The sequence below is a fragment of the Pan paniscus genome, chromosome 19 (assembly GCF_029289425.2).
Source record: "Pan paniscus chromosome 19, NHGRI_mPanPan1-v2.0_pri, whole genome shotgun sequence".
Taxonomy (NCBI): domain Eukaryota; kingdom Metazoa; phylum Chordata; class Mammalia; order Primates; family Hominidae; genus Pan; species Pan paniscus.
In genome coordinates this window covers 87,219,391-87,236,694 of record NC_073268.2, presented here as the reverse complement: position 1 = coordinate 87,236,694, position 17,304 = coordinate 87,219,391, and positions in this window count along the sequence as shown.

The following is a 17,304-nucleotide window of genomic DNA, read 5'->3' as shown; positions in this document are numbered from 1 at the left end:
GTTGTTGTTGTTGTTTTAGGCTGAATAATCCATTGAATGTATTTTTGACATTTTAAAAAATCCATGAGGATTCAGACAGTTTCCATAGCTTGGCTATTGTGATAGTGCTGCAATGAACATGTGACATCTTAGTTATGTGTATGTCTTTGTGTGTCTGTATGTGTCTGTGTGTGTGTATATATATAAAATGAGAGAGAGAGAGAGAGAGAGAGTCATGTATTGATTAATGAGAAACCTTCTAAGAGATGCATTGTTAGGTGATTTCATCATTGCATGACCATCATAGAGTGCACTTACACAAACCTAGGTGGTACAGCATGCTGCTCACCAAGGCTATATGGCTCACCCAAGGATATTGCTCCTGGGCTACAAACCTGTATAGCATGTTACTGTATTGAATACTGTAGGCATCTGTAACACAATGGCAAATAAATATATGTATATCTAAACATAGAAAAGATGGCATAATAGATTTAAATATGGCATAAAAGACTTAAAGAATTACTTACTTACCATGGATAGAGCTTGCCAGACTGAGAGTTATTCTGAGGAAGTCAGTGAGTGAGTGGTGAGTGAATGTGAAGGCGTAGGACATTACAGTACACTACTGTAGCCTTTTTAAGCACTGTACACTTAGGCTACACAAAAAATAAAAATATGATGTTACGATGGCTACAACATCACTAGGGGATTGGAATTTTTTTAGCTCTAACATAATCTTATGAAACCACCATTGTATATATGGTCCATCATTGACCAAAACATCATTGTTCTGCATATGACTGTATATGTGTGGTGTGTGTGTGTGTAATTTTTTTAATTTACTAGGCAACTATTATAATTATAATTATTATAACTGCTTCACATATACTATGTCATTTAAAGTTCCATTACAGCTCTATGTGGATGATTTTTCCCATTTTACAGAGGGGAACTTAAGGCCCAGAGCTGCTAAGTAACTTGTTCAAGAACGTGCATCAAATACTAGTAAAGCCAGCAGTTGTACTTAGAAAGTCTGATGCCTTAACTTCTTCGCAACACAGCTTGCATTCTTGTCCTTATGTATGCATTAACGAACGTACGCCATGATTAGGGATGGCTGTTAAGCTCGAAAAAAGGAGAAGATGTGAAGAGTGAGATTTGAATCATATAAGTAAATCTCCATAAATTTGGCTTTTTTAGGTAAAGTGCATTTTCTGAGGTATAATTGATGTTGGGCAAATATTCCTTACTTCTCGGGAACAATACAGCATTTTGTGTCCATGCTCTTTGTGATATGATGTAAATTCATGGTGGTAAATTGGAGCTTCTATATTAGTCGGTCACAACAATTTAGCGACTGAGCTTATAAACCCGATATAGGGTAAGTAATATGCATATAGAGGCTTGTCATTAAGAAAGCATTCTTCTATTAGTTGATCTTTGAAGTGTCATGTCTTAAATATATCCATATAACAAAGAGCACAATATACTAAACCAGTTTAAGTTAAAAAAGGAAAAACAAACTTTTCTGCTATGTGTCTCTATCTCCTAGTTAGGAATAAGTGACCATAAAATCCCCGAAAGTGTGAAACCGCAATATATTTCCCTGTTCTATCATTAAAAGCTATTTGCAACGTAAGTGGGAATCAGAAGCAGAGGGCTTGGGGGAGGGAGAGTAGCTTTAAGATTATATATAAGGAATTATTTCCCAGCAAGGATTGGTTCTGGGAATTTTGGTTCCTTGTTCTTTAACTGTTATGGGAATCTTGAAGAGACTTCTAATGTTACAACCTCTTAAATTTCTATATAGTACTGTATCATTTATATTAGCAAAATTGAGTTCATAACATCAGAGGCTGATGTCACAAAGTTAATGAAGTGAGTCTGAGACATTGGGAGATGGATATACTGTAGGTACAGTATCAGGAAAACTAACTTGGCAACTTCATAACTAAATGGAAGTACAGATTTAGCTTTTATGTCTGTTGTTTAAGCCCGTTGGCCAGGCATCAAGACTAGCATTGGGCTGAGCTGTTCACCAGAGTTTCCAAAGTGTACTGAGTCAGTCTTCTGTAAATGTAAAATCTTCAAGAGTAGAAGCTTGGAAGTGCAAAACTTTTAGACTGTGCAGTGAATTAAGATGGCTAAACTCTGGGGATGATTTTAATGAGAAAAAAGGCAAATAGAGAAACACCTAATTGGGAATAATTTCACGTGTGTGAAATATGAAGAGGATATGGGGACATGGGGTGTGTTTATGTACACAGCAAAGTTTGGAGAAAGAAAAGCTTGTTGAATTCAAAGTTCTGTTTATTTTTGACACAGCTGCTTTGCAATCAGTCATTAATCTAGCATTTTGCTTAATTATGGTAGAAATGTTTTTAAAGAGATTTAAAATGTAAGCAGAGTCATTAAAAGGTTAGGATGGTAATGGATTTGAATTAAAGGAAGCACTTTTACTCTTTCAGCAACAACATGTATAATCTATGATATAGAAACATACTAGCAAATAAGGGACAACACCTGAGAACAGTAATTTGCATTAACCTATACTGCCTAGTATTTTGTTATAAGTATAAAGGTGTTTTAAAATATAATTTTAAGTTCAGCTAAAACAAGAATTTGAAGACTCATTAAGGAATACTTAATGAATTAAGTATAGATTTCAGTAGTTAGTGATTTTACACTGGATACCTCTTATTTATATGAGTATATTTAAGTCATAAAGTAAAGTTGGTATTTTAACTCATGAAATTACACATAGCCTCACAGGTATCAAGAGACTTAGCGGGTTGGGTTTTTATGTTTGCAAGATAATGGTATCCATAGTCTAAATTGAAACAATCCACTGGAGGAGAAGAAAGGGGAAAGCATTGCTTGGTGGGAAGTCATGCAAAGCCTTCTGGAAATCCACAAGCTGAAGATGCTTGCACAATGGAGAACAATTGAAGGAGGTAAAGAGCATTGCAATCAATGTAAGATGGTGATAGAATTTATTTTATAACAATTTATGTAATATCTCACGTTTAATGCACTCTCCTGTGTGTAGGCATTGTTCTAAGCACTCTAGCTCATTAACTCAGTTAATTTCCTCCAATACCCTAGCGATAAGTATTATTTTTATCTCTGTTTAAGAGATGAGCTGACTGAAGAATAGAAGGAATAAGTACTCAGCTAAGTAACAGATGTGAGAATTGAAATCAAGACACACTATGTTACAGATGGAAGACTTCAAGTGCCCAACATCTGGTAAATGTCTAGTTTCGCTGAAACCAGAATATCTTATATAGTCGTGATTTTCCTTGTAGATTTTATTTTGCTTAAAATGAAGGACTCATGGGTAGAAGCATGAGTTGTACTTAATTTTTATCAGCAAAGGGGGAAAAAGACATACAAATGATGGGAACCTGAAGGAGAGAAAAACAAAACAAAACACAAATGCTATCCACAGCCAAAATGATAAAGAAAAGCATCAATGTGAATATCCAGATAAGACCCCTAGACTTATTAAAGTGGATAAAATATAAACGTTAAAATGCATAGAGGTTCCTATGAACATTTCTGAAAAGCAGTTCAGCTCAGAAGTTGATAAGTTCTTACAAAAAACTATATATACCTTTCAGAAGAAAAGAAAAGAGTAAGAGTAAGCAATTCTCTCCAACTAGCTAGAGTATCTAATAAACCCCCAAATGAAACATCATGGCCAGGGAAGTTATCGTATAATTTATAGTACACCTAGACAAAAATTGAATCAACCTTTCTTAAGAGGAGGTGTTTGTCAGTTTTACATTTTTTAAAGTAGCAAAGTCTTAACTGTGGTAGTAATGTGCATTGCCGTTAACCCAAGTATATACAAATATTTACAGAGGATGTATTAAGTTGAAGCTTGACCAAAGAATATTCTGGAATGGCAACAATGTAAGTTTTACTATATAGTTATTTAGACATTAACCATATACTTTGTTTATTGGGATTCTCACATCAGTTCTTTGAAGCTGGAGATGCTATTTAATCTGCATGGGAGGGTAAATAATCATCTCTCTTCTGGTCTCATCTAGATTCTTCTTCCAGGTTCCCTTTCCTCATCCCCTACCCTTCTCTTACCCCTTACTATTACTCCTGGACCATCTTCTTTTTGATTCAAGGCCTCTGTTATAATTGCAAATTTTATATTTATTTATTTATTTATTTATTTATTTATTTTGAGATGGAGTCTCGCTCTGCCATCCAGGCTGGGGTACAATGGCGCGAACTTGGCTCACTGCAACCTCTGCCTCCTGGGTTCAAGCGATTCTCCTGCCTCAGCCTCCCGAGTAGCTGGGACTAGAACTGCATGTCACCATGCCCAGCTAATTTTTGTATTTTTAGTAGAGATGGGGCTCCGTCATGTTGGCCAGGCTGGTCTCGAACTCCTGACCTCAGGTGATCCACCAGCCTTGGCCTCCCAAAGTGCTGGGATTAAGGGCTTGAGCCACTGTGCCCAGCACAAAATATTCTTAAAGTTTGCTTGTACACATTCTCAAAGTCTGTTCTTTAAGTACTCTGCATTTATTAACAGTTTCCCAAGGCAGACTTTCTTGCTAGCTCGCTTTTTGACTCATTATCTGGGAAAGTGCATAAAGTTGTAGATCTAATTTTTTTCCTCTGTGTATCTGGAGCATTCTATCTTATATTATCTCTGTTTTTGATGTTTGATGTGCTACGGTAATGCCTCAGAATTAAGTTCCCTTTTGTCTGGAGAATTATTTCTTGCTTGGAGAACAAACTGAAAAAAAAATCACCCTGAAAAAAAAATCCCTCATGAAGTAGATCCATGACCCTTTCAATGTAACACTGCTAGATACTTATCTCTACTGGTGTGTACAATTTTGGAAGAGAAAACTTTTAATTTTTTAATGTTAAAAAGTTTTTGCTCTCTTTAGAAGAAAGCTTGCTTTAACCTATTGCTGATGATGAGGGAATGAAACAGACTCTTTCATACTGTACTGACAGGCTGTCAATTGCAGGAAAAAAAAATCCTTTTGGAAAGCCATTTGGCAACATTTGTAAAGACTCTAAGGATGTCCATCTTTCTTGACCCTTTAATGTCACTTCTGGGAATTTATCCTGAGGAAATAATATTAAATACAGAAAAGCTTCATTTAACAAATCAGAGTAATGTTATTTAACATGGCATCCTCACTGAGAAAGAAAACACCATAAGCATTCAATAATGTGAGAATGGTTGAATGTAAGGTACAACCACAATGAAATATTCTTCTGCCATTACCATTATGATTAAAAAATTTATATTAACACAAAAATTTTTGGTATAAGGTTTGGAAGAAGGTAATTATGAATTATATATTTAGTATGATGATCAATATGTAAAATACACATAGAAAGAAGAGCTACTGTGACATGCATCATGAATTCAGATGGTTGCTTTTGGGAAATGGAATAAGGGTGATTTCTTGTATTTTATGTTTAGCACCATGTCAATAGCAAGTATATTCCATTTAAATAGGGAATTAAAAAAAGCAAGTTCAATTTTTTAAAAAAGTCTTTCTGAGTAAGACTTTTAAGGCTAACTCCCAAAAGGATTTTTTTTTTTTTTGGTGGTTTTTTTGTTTGTTTCTTTGTTTTCTTTTGTTTTCCTGGGGAGAAAGCAAACTGACTAAAAGGATTTTTGAACAGTGGTGATTAGAAAGCAGTAGCTCCATGGGGCAGCTTTATAAAGACTGACTTGACCTACAGGACTTTGGGGAGAGATGACCTTGAACACCCCAGACAACATTAAACTCCAGGTTACAGCTGACTGGAATCCTGAGGTTTTATTGGCCAAGAGCCAGTCTGCAGCCTGCTCTAACCACCCTAGTATTTTATAACATTGTAAAGACTGTATTGTTTGAAACATTTCAAAATTTTACACACAACCTGGCAGTCATCCAAAGCCATTTCCAATGGGCCCAAACTATCAGCAGCCACCCACCTCCTTGGCCATGGCTGCCTGATTAATGATGTTCCACCAACAGGGTCCTCCATTAGGACATCTATGCTAGGAAGCCCCAGGACAAATATGCTCTTTGAGACTTGTAAATTGTCTATACATTTTGCAGCTGATTTTTTTTAAACATAGATGGAATGTTAGAAAGTAGAGGTCTGGTGCAGTATGGCTTGGATTGGCTGAATGCAGCATGCTTTAATTCAATAAAAAAAGCAAAGGATGCTCTTTGTCACAGACACTGTTCTTGCTTCAGGATATTTGTTACGGCATATAGCCTTTCTAAGCTACTCAAGTTCCACCTCCTCACCCCTTCCCTTTTTTTTCCATTCCTCCCTTATCCAGACTTATGGTTTATTTACCTTGTGGGCTGAGAACTAAAGTTTTCAAGAAGCAAACATAATATTAAATATTCTTCATTGATACTTTCATTTTTGAATGAATAATTTACACATTACTAAGTGGGTGTTAGTCCTTTTCATCAGAACCTTATTTAGGTAACTATGTGCCAGTTCTGTTCTAAGCATTTTACATACATTAACTCAGGTAATCTTTGCAACAAACCTAGTTTGTTGCAAATAACCTAGTAGTTATTACTGTTATCCTCATTTTAGAGATGAGAAAATGCAGGCAAGGAATGGTGAAGAATGTTACCCAAATTTATTCACGTGCTTTATAATCGGTAGAGCTAGAAAATGAGCCAGAGTGGAGAGAACATCTATGTGATTAACCACAACTCTGTTATGCAGCCACTTGTGACTTTCAGTCTCAAATTTTCAAATTTTCAAAAGCCTCAAATTTTTGTAACAACCTTCATCAGTGATAGTTAAAATTTTTATGTTCAATATCTATCTACTCAATAGACCTTTACTACTTCATTATGATAGAAAGTCGAAGATAGAAATCACTCATTGAGAAAGAAATTTTCCCAAAGTTGTAGTTTAGAGGAGAGAATCTGTCTTCAGACTCTGATACTAGTTTTCTAGTCTCTCTGGGGGACACAGTCGCTTTGTTTGTTTGTTCTTCTGACTTAGAATATATCTTGTCTTAGTTTCTCAAATTAGTTTTAGTCTAAATGCTACAGAAACTATCAGAAACACATTTATCATTACCATTCATTACATGAAACTTTGTTTTACTTCTAGCAATGTTATTTATTAGGTTGAGCTTGTAAAAATGAAGGAAAGAGAGCTGACTCATTCCCATGCACTATCTGGAGGGTGGGAAGTGAAATAAGATTTTACCAATGCCCACTGAGACATTCCAATCATCTCCGTCAATAGCTTTCTTTCAATTACATAAAGCTTGACTGTGCGTTCTTTTAAGCCAAATTACAGTGTATGACAAAGAAAAAAAAAAAAGAGCCACGAGGTTCACAAGGAAGATGACCTACCACCATAAAAGGCCCCTTATGAACCCTTTATTTTAACTGATATGCAATTGATATGCAAAAATTCACTTTTTTATTTGTAACAGAGTTAACGTAATTCCTGTGTGGAGACATTGTCTTAAGGGTTAGGAATAATACTTGCAGAGTACTTAATGCAATGTCTGGATAAAAGGTAGTGAGTATTTGCGTGTGTGTGTGTGTATGTGTGAATTTCCTTTATCATCAGCCCTATGAAGATGAGGATACAATGATATCTCAAGAGGTAACAGGTACCATAAGTGAAGACAATATTAAGTATGGAATGTTAGTGTTATAGATAATGTCATTAATAATAAAATGAACAACAGTAGAAGTAGGAATATGATACATTGTAGTACCATTCCTTTGAAAAGCTCAGATTTCATAGGCCTGAGGGAAACCATGATATAGCTTGAAAAAAAATGTGTTACCTCACTTCTTTTAGAAGGTATTTTGTATTCTGTTTTCCCCTACACTCTTATGCAAGTAAACCATCTTGCTGATGGAGATGAAATGAGGATTAACGCCTATAGGCAGAATTTTATTGCTGAAGGCTTATACACATTGAAATACAGTAGAGTCTTTTAAGATACTCTGAGTATGGAAGGGATTATCCCAACATTCTTCAAATGTTGATGTGGTACCAGCTCTATAGAAACAGGCCAGAATTAATGTTACAAGTGCAGGCATAAGATAGTAACTCTAAATCTCTATTAACAATCCCTCATATTGTTTCAGGGCTACCATTACAAGCCAGTTAGGAAACCAAGCTTCAATTTTGGTGGCTGGTGTGATTTGTAAGTTGTTTTTCCATAGTGATTATTTTGTCAGGTTAAACCTTACTGCTCAGAAATTTCTGTGCCATAAGCTTGAATGCATCTTGATGTGTTTGCTTGTGCTAGATCAGGGATCACCACTCACTAAATGAAAATCTTTTTGTTATAGATGGAGCTTGAGCAAGAAGCTTACCCACTTGTTTGGATAAAGAACACTTTGAACATTTGCTTATTACAGCCGTCTCAAAACATTAGGGTGGGAGTTAAGCCCACAATTTTGTTTTAAATTAAGTGCTCCTAAAAACCGTGAGACTAATAGCACCAACTAAAGCCAGTTATTTTTCTGGCAAGCAATATGTGAGTTTCCCCTCATTGCTAAGCCAGTAAAATTCAGCATTACTGTGGCAATTTTCCTACTGTTCCAGTTATTGAGCTGTGTCTATACAGTACCAAAATAGCTAGATGAAAGGTAAAAACTTCAGTTAGTCATTGGGATGTTGCCAAATAGTAGAACATGCTGTATTATAAGTTATCAAGATGTTTCATTATATTTTCCTCCTTTTACTGCATATCCTGGCATTGTGTAAATGCCAATTTAAACCTCAATCCTAAGGACATTTCATGAATCCATAACATTCAGGGTGAAATAATAGGAAGAACATTAGTTATCTGTTCAAAAAGAGTAATGTCAATGCTGATCTTTGTTTTATTCCTTTTATTTTAAACTAAAATTATTTCCTGTTTTGAGTTTGCCAAAAACCATGTATTTTAGATTTTAATCTCTACCTCACACTTTCTTTAAGCAGCCTACCATATAATTATTTATCCATTTAAAATAGTCAGCTCTCAAAGGATAGAATATGTCCATCAATAATAACAAACATGTTGAATATTTAGTACATTTCAAGCACTATGCTTGATGGCTAGACATATCACAAAATGAGATATAGTTCCTACTTTCTAGGGATATATTCCATTGAGGAGAATGTACTTATACATATGACTAATAGATGAATTTTAAAATAGAATCATATTTTCTAAAATAATAAACAAGAATTGCTATTAAGTGTACTGACAACCTCATGGAATGTGGCAGAAACTCAAAGACTTTGCTGAAGATGTGAGACTGAAGTTGGATTTTATAGGAAACAGGGGTCCTTGGCTAGTAAAGAAGAAAATAGAGGACCTTCCAGCCAAAGGGAAGAGTAAGGTGAGGTTGTAAAATGACCACTCATCTTAGTCTGCCAGTGTTAATATTGATAGTCCTGTGGTCCAGGAAACCTTTCAATCCTAGGCAAACTAGGAGGGTTGATCACCCTACTAGGTAGCGAGTAAGAGGACAAGTTCAAGAAATAATGAACAAGTTAAATTGGAAGACTTTTGTTAGGTGGAAATGGAAGAATAAATTGGAAAGAAGTGGTTCAGGCCATATGTCAAGGACTTTGGCTCTCATATTGAGGCATTTGAAACTCATTCTACATTCGGCAGAGAAAATTGCAAATGATTTTTTATAAGGGTTTCTGAAATCCATGAAGAATTCTTATTGAGAAGCCAGCTAAATTATAGTATGTTAATGTATTTAATTAATGCACTTATGTAACAAATATTTGCTGCGCACCTATTATATACTATTAATTGTTGTAGACATTTGAATGCAGGAGTAAGTAAAAATTTTTGTTTTCATGATGCGTACATTTCTGCAGTGGGAATACAACTAACACAGGATTATATAATGATACCTCAGTATAATGCAGAAAAATGAAGTAAGATGAAAAGATAGGAAGTGATGGGCAGCAGGGTACTTTAGAGTGCACCGAAAAATACCTCTTTAATAAGGTAGCATTTGAGTAGGGAGCTGAATGCAGTAGAGGGATACATCATGTGGATAATCATAAGTGTGTTTCAGTTAGAAGGAAGGTATGCACAAAGGTCCAAAGGTGGGAATATGCTATATGTGTTTGAAAAACACCAAGAGAGGATGTGTGTTAACAGAAAAACAAGTGAGGGGAAGAGTGGTAAGCCATTTGGCACTTGTGGTATCCAAATTATTCAGGTCTATAGGCTTTGAGAACTTCTGTTTGATTTTCAGTGAGTCTGGGCAGTGAGCAGATTGGAGGCTATTTCATTATTAGCAATGTGCTGGAAGAGAACTCTAGAACAGAAGGTAAGGGTGAATAATATATTATAAACAGAATGTTGGTACGATATATTTGCAAGAAGGAATTAATTTATAAAACAATGAAATAAGGCTATGCTTCCAATGAGAAAACATATTACACACTCCAATGGCCCACCCATTGAGGGGATGAAAAATTACTTTATTAAAATGAAGAAGCCAAAATGGTTGCCTATCTTATTAATATCTTTGTAAAAGCTTTCCAGTCAGATAAGGTACAAAAAATCCAAGAACAACTAATTCTTATATGTTTAAAAAGTTAAGCTGAAAATATTAAATTTATTTTGAATCACTAGGTGACTTTTATTTAATATATCAGAGTGATAGCCACTCCATATTGCAGATTTTGTGTGTTTGATTTTTATCTGGGGATATTTTTAATTAGATCATGAAATAAAATTTTAAAAAGCATAGCTGCACACTGCTACCCCATATCCCATTCCATAAGTATTTTAACATTTAAAGACAATGTAAATATTTACTGCTTATTTTCATAAGAGTTCCATAGTTTATTTGAAAAAAATTAATTTGTACACATAAATTCATCTTGCTTCATCCTTTCAAATATATTTATCTACATGATGACAGTTCTGCTTGATTCATGCTTTTGGAATACCATCCTTTTCCCTTTGTTTGTGGAACCAGTTTATTAAATTTTAGACTCACATGGCAGTGCAATTTTAAGATTACAAATTTAATCATCCATAACTCAAGAAAGTGAAACATAGGATTTGCATAACAGCATTACTTTCTCAACATGTTTTCGTTTTTTGTTTTTTGAGAAGGAGTCTTGCTCTTGTAGCCCAGACTGGAGTGCAATGGCGCGATATCGGCTCACTGCAACCTCCGCCTCCTGCGTTCAAGCGATTCTCCTGCCTCAGCCTCCGGAGTAGCTGGGATTACAGGAGCACACCACCAAGCCTAGCTAATTTTTGTATTTTTTGGTAGAGACAGGGTTTCACCATGTGGTCTAGGCTGGTCTCGAACTCCTGACCTCTGGTGATCTGCCCACTTAGACCTCCCAAAGTGCTGGGATTACAGGTGTGAGTCAGCGCTCCTGGCTTCCCAACATGTTTCATGCCTCATAATAAAGTGTACATTTAGAACACTAGCCAGCAGTCCAAGAATTATACCTAATCAGTGTTGGGTAAGTTAATGCTACTAGGAAGATCTGACCTTTCATATTGTTTGATTTGTTTTTGTTTGCTTTGAATTACATTTTATTTTGAGATAACTGTTGATTCGTATAAATTTGTGAGAAATAATACAAGGAGATCTCACCTACACTTTCCCCAGTTTCTCACTAAGGTAATAGTTTGCAAAACCATAGTACCATGTCACAGACAGAATATTGATACTGATACAGTCAAGATAGAGAGTATTTCCATCAATGCAAGCATCTCTCATGTGACCCTTTTATAGCCATTCCCATTTCCCTCCCAGTTTCTCTCCTCTTTCACTCTGGCATCCAGAAATTTGTTTTCCATTTCTATAATTTAATTATTTCTAAATGTTATAGAAACATTATTAAAGTACAGTGTACAACCTTCGGGATTTTTTTCCACCAAGCATAATTCTCTGGAGATTCTATATTCTTGCATGTATTTATGGTTTGTTCCTGTTTATTTTTATGTAGCATTCCAAGGTATCGATATTCTAGTTTGTTTAACCATTCACCTGGTGAATGGCATCAGAGTTGTTTTCAGTTTGGGGCTATTAAGAATAAAACTACTATAAAAATTTACACACAGATATTTGTGCAAAATAAGTTTTTATTTCTCTGAGATAGATGCCCAGAAGTACAATTGTTGGGTCTTATGGCAGTTACACGTTTAGTTTTGTAAGAAACTGCCGAACTGTGTTTTAGAGCAGCTGTATCATTTTACATTCCTACTAGCAGTGACTGAGAATCCCTGTTGCTCCACATTCTTACTAGCATTTGGCATTGTCAGATTTTTGCATTTTTGCCATTTTAATAGTTGTATAGGTGCATTTCATTGTTGTTTTAATTTGCAAATCCTTCCCTAGTGAGATGTGACATTGAACAAAATTTAACATGCTTATTTGCCATCTGTATGTCTTCTATGGTGAAATTTCTTGTGTTTTGCCTAGATGTTTTTTAAACAGTTGAAGTTTGTTTTTTAATTCTTAACTTTTTTTAACTAAGTAAAAATTATATCTATTTATGATGTACAGCACAATATTTCTATACATGTATATATTACGGATGGCTGAATAAAGCTTTTGACATATTCATTACCTCATGTACTTATTTTTTGTGTGTATGGTAAGAACACTTAAAGTCTATCTCTAAGCAATTTTCAAAGATGTATGTAATACATTATTATTAACTAAAGTCACCATCATGTGTAATAGATCTCTTGAGATTATTCATCCTGTGTACCTGAAATTTTGTGTTCTTTGATCAGTGTCTCTCCAATCTCCCATCAACCTCTCAACCACTATTTTACTCCCTGTTTCTATGAGTTTAACATTTTTCTGTTCCACTCATAAGCGGGATAATGAGGTATTTGTCTTTCTGTGCCTGGATTATTTCACTTAACATAGTATCTTCCAGGTTCAAACATGTCACAAATGACAGAATTTTTTTAAACACTGAATAATATTCCATTGTGAATATATACCACCATTTCTTTATCTAGTAGTCCATTGATGGACACTTATTTTGAGTCCATATCGTGGCTATTGTGAATTATGCTGCAATGAACAAGGGAGTAAAGGTATATCTTTGGCATACTACTTTTATTTACTTTGATACATATGCAGTAGTAAGATTGCTGGATTAGCTGATAGTCATATTTTTAATTTTTTCAGGAACTACCATATTGCTTTCCATAATAGCTGCACTAATTTATCTTCCCACCAATAGTATACAAGGGTTCCCTTTTCTCCACATCCTCACCAATACCTGTCATCTTTTGCCTTGTTGGTAATAGCCTTTCTAACTGGTGTGAGGTGATGTCTCATTGTGGTTTTAATCTACATTTCCTTAATGACTAATGATGTTGAGCATTTTAAGTGTTCTTTATATATTCTAGATTCTAGTCCTTTGTCTGACGTGGTTTAGGAATATTTCCTCCTAGTCTATTGTTTGTCTTTTCACCTTTTACAGAGTCTCTTTTTTTTTTTTTTTTTTTTTTTTGAGACGGAGTGTTGTTCTGTCACCCAGGTTGGAGTGCAGTGGCTCGATCTCGGCTCACTGCAAGCTTCGCCTCCCGGGTTCATGCCACCATTCTCCTGCCTCAGCCTCCCAAGTAGCTGGGACTACAGGCGCCCACCACCACACCCGGCTAATTTTTTGTGTGTTTTTAGTAGAGACGGGGTTTCACCATGTTAGCCAGGATGGTCTCGATCTCCTGACCTCGTGATCCACCCGTCTCGGCCTCCCAAAGTGCTGGGATTACAGGCGTGAGCCCCCACGCCCGGCCAAGTTTTTGATTTTGATAAAATACAATTTATCATTTTTTTCTCTTCGGGATCATGCTTTTCATGTCAACTCTGAGAACGCTTTGTCTAGTATGATCCATATATTTTCTTCTGTTTTATTTTTAAAGTTTTATACCTTTATATTTTATATTTAAATTCATTGCCCATTTTGAGTTAATTTTTGTATAAGGTATGTCAACTAGGTTAAGGCTAATTTTTCTGTGTCCATCTATGGATTTCTTTCTTTCTTTCTTTCTTTTTGAGATGGAGTCTCGCTCTGTCACCCAGGCTGGAGTGCAGGGGTGCGATCTCAGCTCTCTGTAACCTCTGCCTCCCACGTTCAAGTGATTCTCCTGCCTCAGCCTTCCGAGTAGCTGGGATTACAGGCACAGGCCACCACACCTGGCTAATTTTTGTATTTTTAGTAGAGAGGGGGTTTTGCCATGTTGGTCAGGCTGCTCTTGAACCCCTGACCTTGTGATCTGCCCGCCTTGGCCTCCCAAAGTGCTGGGATTACAGGCATGAGCCACCATGCCCGGCTGCATCTATGGATTTCTAATTGCTCTGTTACTATTTGTTGAAATGCTATCATTCTTTCATTGAATTATTTTTGCCCCTTTGTTAAAAATCAATTGAGCATATTTGTGTGAATCTGTTTCTATGTTCTCGATTCTGTTCCATTTATCTCTAAGTCTAGGCTTCCACCAGTAACATGCAATCTTGATTGTTGTAGTTACGTAATGCCTTGAAATTGGGTAAAATTGCTCCTTTCATTTTACTTGACTTTTTCAAAAATTAATTTAAATACCTTATTTTTTATCTATTTTCAGACAAATTTTAGAACAGTCTTGTGTATGTCTATAAAAAAAATTACTGAGATTTTTATATGTCTGTATAGCAATTTGGGGAGAATTTTTATCTTTACTATGCTGAGTCTTTCGATCTATACATCCATTATGTCTTTCCATTTATTTAGAGCTTTGATTGCTTTCAGTATTTTGTGGTTGTCAGCATACAATCTTGCGCATGTCTCGAAAGCTTTACTCTTAAAGTTTTTTAAAAAAAACTTTTTACTGATGGTGAATTGTATTTTTAAGTCCTCATGTGTTCTTTGCTAGGTCATATAAATACAATTAATTTGTGCATGTTTACCTTATATCCTGCAAGTTTACCTTATATCCTGCAAGTTTGATAAACTAACTTATTATTCTTAGGAGGATTTTTATTTTGTAGACTCCTTGAGTTTTTCCATGTGGATAATCATATCACCTGTAAATAAGAACATTTCTTTCTAGATCTGTAAGTCTTTTATTTTCTTGTTCACTGGCTAGACCATCCAGCCTATGTTGAATAGGGTGATGAGAAAAGATATCCTTAACTTGCCATAGGGAGAAACATTTAGCCTTTCAACATTAAGTATAATGTTAGCTGTAAGAAGTTTTTTGTGTCTTTTTAAAGATACATCTTATCAATTTGAAAAAATTTTTCTGTATCCTTTTTTTCTGAGGGTTATGAATTAGTATTGAGTTTTGTCAAATGCTTTTTCTCCATTGATTGTTATGATCATGTACATTTTTCATCCTTAGTTTGTTAATAGGGTGTATTACAGTGACTGGTTTTCAAATATTGAACCAGCCTCACATACCTGGTGTATGCCATATTTGGTGATGGTGTACGATTCCTTTTATATATTGCTGACTTCTATTTGTTAATTTTTTAAAGGATTTTTGCATATATTCATGACAGGTATTGGTGCTTAGTTTTCTTTTCCTTTCTTCTTCTCCTTTCTCTCTCCTTCTTCATGATTGTCTTCATCTATGTTGGTGTCAAGATAATCCTAACCTCATTAAAGCAATTGAGAAAGGTTTCCTCCTCTTTTCTGAATAGACTGTGTATAATTGGTATTAATTCTTCTTTTAAAAGTTTGGTAGAATTGACAAGTAAAACCACTTGGGCCTGGAGATTTCTTTATTTTTTTTCTTAGGAATTTAAAAATCATAAATCCATTTTCTTTAAGAGTTATGGAGCTAGCAAAATATCAGAATTATCTTTTTCATACTGGTGAATTGTCATAGTTGGTGTTTATTGTAATTTGTGTTTTTTGAGGCATTAACCTATTTCATCTAAGTCATCAAATGCATACAATTGTTCATAGTTTCCCCTCATTATGTCTATAATGTCTGCAGGGTTTGTAGTGATATCTCCTAACTCATTTTTCAGATTAGTAACTTTTGTCTTTTCATCTTGCAAGTCAAAAATGCAGCCAAGAGAATCTTTACTCAATGAATCACTGGTGCTTAAAGTTGAAAACCTTGTGTTTGGCCAGACATGGTGGCTCATGCTTGTAATCCCAGCACTTTGGGAGGCCAAGGTGGGTAGGTATCTTGAGGTCAGGAGTTTGCAACCAGCCTGGCCAACATGGTGAAACCCTGTCTCTACTAAAAATAAAAAAATTAGCCAGGCGTGGTAGTGAGTGCCTTTAATCCCAGCTACTCAGGAGGTTGAGGCAGGAGAATAGCTTGAACCTGGGAGGTGGAGATTGCAGTGAGCTGAGACTACACCACTGCGCTCCAGCCTGGGTGACAGAGCAAGACTCTATCTAAAAAAAAAAAAAAAAAAAAAAAATCTTGTGTTTGTGTATCACTTTCACACCAGTGTAATGTTGAAATATGATAAGTTGAACCATTATTAAGTCATGGATCACTTGTATTTTCATTTTCATTCAGTTCATTGTGTATTTTTCCTTTGAGATTTCCTTCTTCACATTTAGATTCCTTAGAAATGTATTGTTTAGTTTGCAATAATGTATATTTTGCAGCTGTTGGTGGAGTTTTTTTAATAAGTATTGATTAGACACTGTTGCTTGATGGTGTCTTTATATTTCCTTGCTGATTTCTCTTTAGTTGGAGTATCAGTTGTTGAGAGGGGTGTTAATATTTTCAATTAAAGTGTAAATTGGTCTGTTTTTCCATTTTAATTTTTTCAGTTTTAGATTCACATATTTTGCAGCTCTGTTGTCTGATGTATATACATTTAGGATTGCTATGTTTTATTGGTTTATTGAACCTCCTATCATTATACAGTTCCCTTTCTATCTTGGATTTATTTCTTTATCTGATATCAACATAGCAGTCCTTTGTTTCCATTAATATTTTCTTAATATATATTTTTCTTTTTTTTACTATTAACTTACCCGTAGTCTTAGATTTAGATTTTTTTTTGTAGACAGTAAATGATTGTGTCATTTTTATTAATCTAATCTGCCAATTTTCATCTTTTGATTGGTTATGTCTTAGTCCATTTTGTGATATTATAACAGAGTACTCAAGACTGGGTAATTTAGAAACAATAGAGGTTTATTTGGTTCATGGTTCTGGAGGCTGGAAAGTCCAAGAGCATGGCATGAGCATCTGATGAAAGCCTTCATGTTGGGTCATCCCATAGCAGAAGTTATCTTGCAATAACTTACCCATTCCTGTGATAATCACATTAATCTGTTCCTGAGGGTAGAGCCTTCATAACCTAATCACCT